This window comes from Triticum dicoccoides, chromosome 4B, assembly GCF_002162155.2.
Source record: "Triticum dicoccoides isolate Atlit2015 ecotype Zavitan chromosome 4B, WEW_v2.0, whole genome shotgun sequence".
Classification (NCBI taxonomy): domain Eukaryota; kingdom Viridiplantae; phylum Streptophyta; class Magnoliopsida; order Poales; family Poaceae; genus Triticum; species Triticum dicoccoides.
The window spans coordinates 577662035-577668921 of NC_041387.1; positions in this window are offsets into that span (position 1 = coordinate 577662035).

Consider the following 6887-nt stretch of genomic DNA (forward strand, 5'->3'; position numbering starts at 1 on the left):
GTCTGGACGGGAACCCTTTTCCTTCCCAGCGAGCGTAGCCAGCTCGGCACGCCCGATGACGCTTGCCCCGACGCGCTGGAAGGCGTCGACGACGCCTGCACGGCAAGCTGCCTCGCTGATCTTCTCAGCGAGGCCCGCATCTCTGACAAGCCCGCGTCCGACGCGGGCACAGGCTGCCCCGAGAGCCGCCTCGTCAGCCTCCTCGACCAACTCCACGTCTCTAGTGAGCCTACTATGGATTTGGAGTCGGTTGGCTCCACCGACCCGATGCTTGTTGACTCCGACACGTCATCGCTTGACGCTTTCCCCACCAACGTGGTGATCTTCGATGACCCTCTTACTCGAGCCGACAGCGGTGGCAGCACCGTCACCGAGGTACTAGTCATCAGCCATGGTGTCACCTCTGGCGAGAACGCCCAGGACACCCTGCAAGCGGCGCTGCATGACTTGTCCCCCCCCATCCCGGCCGTGGCCGACGCCGAGACGCTGGAGGCACGCCGCCTCGCCCTCATCGCGGAGGGCAGAAGATAGCCTCCATGAGACGCCTCACTGAGGCTCACCAGCGCGAAGTTGACCGCGCCGCCTTCGGTACGCCGCCTCCTGATGGGCCGAGCCGAGCCGACGTCGTCAAGAAGCACGGCGCGGCCATCGCCAACATGCTGGGAGTAGATCGCCCAGTCTACGCCACACCCCTCGAGAACCCACGCGCCGCCTAGGTGGCCGTAGACAAGCTGAGTGGACTGGGGGCCGACGAGCTCCCTTACATGACCAGACACATCCAACAGTTGATCGACGCGGCCGCAGAGCGGCATGAAGCCAACGCCCGCGCTAGAAGTCCTCCCCCACGCCAAGACTGCGGGTGGCGCCCGCGCAAGGCAAGAGAAGGAGCCGGCTACTAGCCGTAGCCGGACTCGAATCACCATCGAGCGCGACACAGAAGGCCGCCCTCGAGCCATGGAGCGACAAGGTGATCCACCTCCTCCTCCGCCTCGTGGGGAGAGATATCCCACCCCGCCGCCCGTCACGCATCCGACTCTCAGTGGCCGACTAGGCCACTGCGAAGGAGACCGCGAGAATGACGCCCGCCATCGGATCAACCGCCTAGCGCGATCCCTGGCGCTAGAAGAAGAAGACAATGTCGGCCCGCCCTGCTTCGGCCCCCGCATCCGCGACGGGCCCTTCCCCAAAGGGTTCTCACTCCCAAGGGACACGCCCAAGTACAACGGCTCGGTGAAGCCGGAAGATTGGTTGATCGATTACTCCATTGCAGTTCGCATCGCGAACGGCAACAGGCGTGTTGCCGTGAAATACGTCCCCCTCATGCTCCAAGGCACGGCACGCACTTGGCTCAACAGCGTCAAGCCTTACAGCGTCAATAGCTGGCTAGACTTCATAGAAGCCTTCATCCGCAACTTCACCAGCACTTACAAACGGGCTCCCAAGCCCCGACAGCTCTCCTTATGTGTTCAAGGGCCCGATGAATCCACTCGCAACTACCTCACGCGTTGGGCCGAGCTCCGGAACTCTTGCGAGGGGGTGCATGAGGTTCAAGCCATAGTGTACTTCACAGCCAGATGCCGAGAAGGCACCCTCCTCAAGCACCGACTCCTTTGTGACGAGCCGACTACCCTCGAGGAGCTGCTAATCATAGCAGACAAGTACGCCACGGCCGACTCTTCAATGAAGACCGAGCTACGAGTAGACGCCTCCGGGAAGGTGCTCACTCCAGCACCCAAGACGCCGGCTAGAGACTCCAACCGATGCCCGTACCAAAACGACAACAAGCGCAAGGCCCCTATGCCGCCTTCCACTAGTAGGCAGGTGGCCACGGTCGAAGGCGAACAACCTGAAGGGCGGCCCGCACCCAAGAAGCAGAAGGGCGGCAGGGCGGCTTGACAGCCGGCTTTCTCCTATGAGCAAACCCTTGATGCCCCTTGCAAGTTCCACAGCGGCGCGAAGCCGTCCAACCACACGACTCGGAAATGCCATCGGCTCACACGAATCTCCAAGGGCAAAGGGCTGGTGCCACCTCCGCCTGCTGGCCAGCCGCCTCCAGCCCCTCAGCAGCCGACCGCTCGACCAGCAGTCGGGGCTGTTCAAGAAGAGTTCCCCGATGAGCATGCCGCCTACGTCGTCTTCACAAGCCAGACTGAAGACCAGCGCAGCCGGCGCCGACAAGACCAGCGCAGCCGGCGCCGACAATACCAAGAAGTCAACGCGGTCGCCTCCAACAACCCCGAGTTCATGCACTGGTCGGAGAAGCCTATCAGGTGGAGCCAGGCCGATCACCCAGAGGTGATGCCGTCCCCTGGCTCTTACGCATTGGTTTTGGACGCCACCCTCGCGACAGAAAGGCGAGCTGCCCGTTTTTCCCGCGTGCTGATAGATGGCGGGAGCAACATTAACATACTGTACCTTGACACCATGGAGAAGCTGAACATCAAGCCGAAGCAGCTCATGCCTAGCCGGACTGTGTTCCATGGCATCGTACCCGGCCTGTCCTATTCACCAATCGGCAAGATCAAGATGGATGTCCTCTTTGGGGACAAGGATCATTTCCGTCGAGAAGCGATATGGTTTGAAGTAGTGGATCTGGAGAGCCCTTACCACGCATTGCTTGGCCGCCCTACTCTGGCCAAGTTCATGGCTATACCCCACTACTCCTACCTCAAGATGAAGATGCCGAGTTCCAAGGGCATCATCACCATAGCCGGAGACTACAAGAAATCCTCTGAGTGTGCGGCGGCTAGCAGCCGGCTAGCCGAGTCCCTCGTGATCGCTGAAGAGAAAAAGATGCTGGATCGAGTCGTGGCCATGGCCGGCAAGCAGCCGGTCCTGTCCCCCGACCCCAAGGAATTTGATGCTCAAGGTTCTTTCCAGCCGGCCAAAGAAACAAAGAAGATACCTCTGGACCCGGAGAACCCGGAGAGGTTTGCTGTCATTGGGGCAAACCTGGACAGCAAATAGGAAGGCAAACTCGTCGATTTCCTCCGTGAGAATCGGGACATCTTCGCATGGTCCCCCAACGACATGCCGGATGTTCCAAAGGATTTCGCCGAGCACAAGTTACACGTCCGAGCAGATGCAAAACCAGTCAAGCAGCCCCTCCGTAGACTGTCGAAGGAAAAGAGAAGGATTGTAGGAGAAGAGATAGCCCGACTTCTGGCAGCCGGCTTCATTATGGAGGTGTTCTTTCCAGAGTGGCTTGCCCACCCAGTCCTTGTTTTGAAGAAGAATAACAAGTGGCGCATATGTATAGATTACACCAGCCTCAACAAAGCCTGCCCCAAAGATCCATTTGCCTTACCTCGAATCGATCAAGTGATAGACTCGACAGTTGGATGCAAGCTGTTGAGCTTCTTGGATGCTTACTCAGCCTACCACCAGATAAAGTTGGATCCGGCTGGCCGCCTGAAGACCGCCTTCATCACACCATTCGGAGCTTTTTGCTACCTGGCTATGACATTCGGCTTGAGAAATGTCGGTGCCACTTTTCAGCGTTGCATGCAGAAATGCCTCCTCAAGCAGCTTGGCAGAAACGCCCACGTCTATGTAGACGATATTGTGGTGAAGACGGAGAAGCGCGGCACCTTGCTGGAAGACCTCAGAGAGACATTTGAAAACTTGTGCTGGTTTCAGATCAAGCTCAACCCCGAGAAATGCGTGTTCGGAGTACCAGTCGGCCAACTTCTAGGCTTCCTGGTCTCCGAACGCGGCATCGAATGCAACCCAGTGAAGATCAAGGCCATAGAGAGAATGAAGATTCCTACCAAGCTACGAGACGTCCAAAAGTTTACCGGATTCCTGGCCTCCCTGAACCGCTTCATCAGCCGGCTAGGAGAGAAAGCTCTCCCCCTCTACCGACTCATGAAGAAGTCCACTCATTTTGAGTGGAACGACCAAGCATACCAAGCTTTCCACGAGCTAAAGAAGATGCTGACCACGCCGCCTGTCTTGGCGGCACTGATTGAGAAAGAGCCCATGCTCCTTTATATTGCCGCCACTAGCAGGGTGGTCAGCATCTTTATTGTGGTTCAGCGCCCAGAAGAAGGTCGAGCTCAGTTAATCTAGAGGCCAGCGTATTATTTGAGCGAAGTACTGTCCACCTCGAAGCAGAACTACCCGCACTACCAAAATATGTGCTATGGTGTGTACTTCGTCGCCAAGAAGCTCAAGCCCTACTTTCAAGAGCACCCCATCACGGTCGTATGTACTGCCCCGCTCGCCGAAATCATAGGCAGCCGGGATGCATCCGGCCGGGTGGTAAAATGGGCCATTGCACTGGCTCCTTACACAATCTTCTATCAGCCTCGCACCGCCATCAAGTCCCAGGGATTGGCCGACTTCCTGGTCGACTGGGCCGAGACCCAGTACCTGCCGCCGGCCCCCGACTCCACTCATTGGTGGATGCACTTCGATGGATCCAAGATGCGCACCGGCTTGGGAGCCGACATCGTCCTCACCTCTCCCAAGGGCGACAAACTCAGATACACATTGCAAATTCATTTTGCCGCCTCCAACAATATGGCCGAGTATGAGGCGCTCATACACGGGCTCCGGCTAGCCAAAGAACTCGGCATCCGCCGGATCCTGTGCTATGGCGACTCGGATTTGGTAGTCCAGCAATCATCTGGCAACTGGGATGCCAAGGACGCAAACATGGCAAGCTACCGCTTCCTCGTTCAGCAGATCAGTGGATATTTTGAAGGATGCGAGTTCCTCCATGTGCCACGGGCCAACAACGAGCAAGCAGATGCCCTGGCACGAATAGGCTCCACCCGACAAGCTATACCAACCGGCGTTTCTCTCGGACGCCTCCTCAAGCCGTCTGTCAAGCCATCCCCAGAATCTGAGTCCATCTTCGTACCGCCTGACACCGACGCAGTCAGATCCAACCTGGGGAACCAAGCAGGCGGCTCGGGGACTTCGACAGGCAGCTCGGGGACTGCCATAGTCGCACCCGGCCTGGGGACTTCAGAACCCGTCCCGGGGACTACGACGGTCGGCCCGGGGACTGCATCGACACAATAGGCGGTGGCCGACTCCAACTCTTCACCACCCAGCCCACCCGCCCTGGTCGCAGTAGCCATTTTGGCAATAGAAGAAGACACAGCTCCATCATGGGCCCAGCCCATCCTCTACTTCATGGTAAACAAAGAGCTGCCGACTGACGAGATCTCGGCAAGACAAGTCCAACACCGAGCCGGAGCATACACAATAATGAACTGAGAGCTCGTTAGGCGCAGCGTCACTAGAGTCTTCCAGCACTGCGTCGAGCCATAGAAGGGCATAGCAATCCTCAAAGACATCCACCAGGGCGAATGCGGCCATCATGCGGCCTCAAGATCACTCATCGCCAAAGCTTTCTGCCATGGATTCTTCTGGCCGACTGCTTTGGACGACGCTAAGGAGTTAGTCAAACACGGCAAAGGGTGCCAAGTCTTCGACTCCAAGCAACACCTGCCGGCTTCTACACTCAAGACCATCCCCCTCACCTGGCCTTTTGCCATCTAGGGACTGGACATGGTGGGCCCATTCAAGACGACGCGCGGCGGCATGACACATCTGCTCGTTGCCGTGGACAAATTTACCAAGTGGATCGAAGCGAAGCCGATCAAGAAACTGAATGGGCCGACTGCCGTGACATTCATTGCAGATATTACAACCCGATATGGCGTACCACACAACATCATCACCGACAACGACACGAATTTTGCCAAGGGAGCACTGGCACGTTTCTGCGCGACACAGGGCATCCGACTGGACTTAGCGTCCGTTGCCCACCCGCAGTAAAACGGCCAAGTCGAGCGAGCAAACGGCCTCATCCTCTCTGGCATCAAGCCCCGATTGGTCGTGCCACTGGAGCGTTCGGCCGGCTGTTGGCTCGACGAGCTGCCGGCCGTCCTCTGGAGTTTGCGCACTACCCCGAACAAGTCAACCGGCTTCACCCCTTTCTTCCTTGTATATGGTGCTGAGGCTGTCATCCCAATTGACATTGAGTTTGACTCACCTCGGGTCACCATGTACACGGAGGCGAAGGCCAAGGAAGCACGAGAAGATGGCATCGACCTGCTAGAAGAAGGCTGGCTGTTAGCCCTCAGCCAGTCCGCCATCTACCAGCAAGGTTTACGCCGCTACCATAGCCGGAAGGTCAAGCCAAGATCCTTCCAAGAGGGTGACCTTGTGCTCCGGCTGATCCAGCGAACAGCCGGCCAACACAAGCTCTCGGCCCCTTGGGAAGGCCCCTTCGTCATTAGCAGGGCCTTAGGCAACGACTCCTACTACCTAATCGACGCACAGAAGCCGAAGGCACGCAAGAGAGATGATTCTGGCAAGGAGTCGGAACGACCATGGAATGCCAATCTCCTCCGAAGGTTTTACAGTTAAAATGCAGTATGTACCATGCTACCTTTGTATGAAGTATGAGACAACGGGTCCCCCGAGGAGCACTCGGGGACTACCCTCTTTTATCTATGTATGATGAGTATCATGCCTATGATTATGTTACTACAAGGCACCGGGTTCGATCAGTCGGCCCCGGGACTTGCGGCCTTGAGTTATATTCAAGTTCTACTTGCAGTCAGACAAGTAGTGTGCTGGCACCCAAGTCCTCTCTTGTTGAAAGTCGCAGTTCGAAGAATCGACTATCCGGCTGGCAAGAGACAAAGGCAGGAAAGGATGCCCACATGAAAAAATGCTAAGGATTAATGAACTTATATAACACAAGGCGGCTTCCCACCCCGCCAATCTGCTGTCGGAGCAGCCGGCTGGTCGGCTTCCTGTTCACCTTGCTACAATCTAAGAAAACTCGAGTACTTGTCCTCCCAAACGGCCAAGCCCTTCCCCAGCCACAGACTACAGAGCAGCTGTCCGGCTGGGAAGGCGGC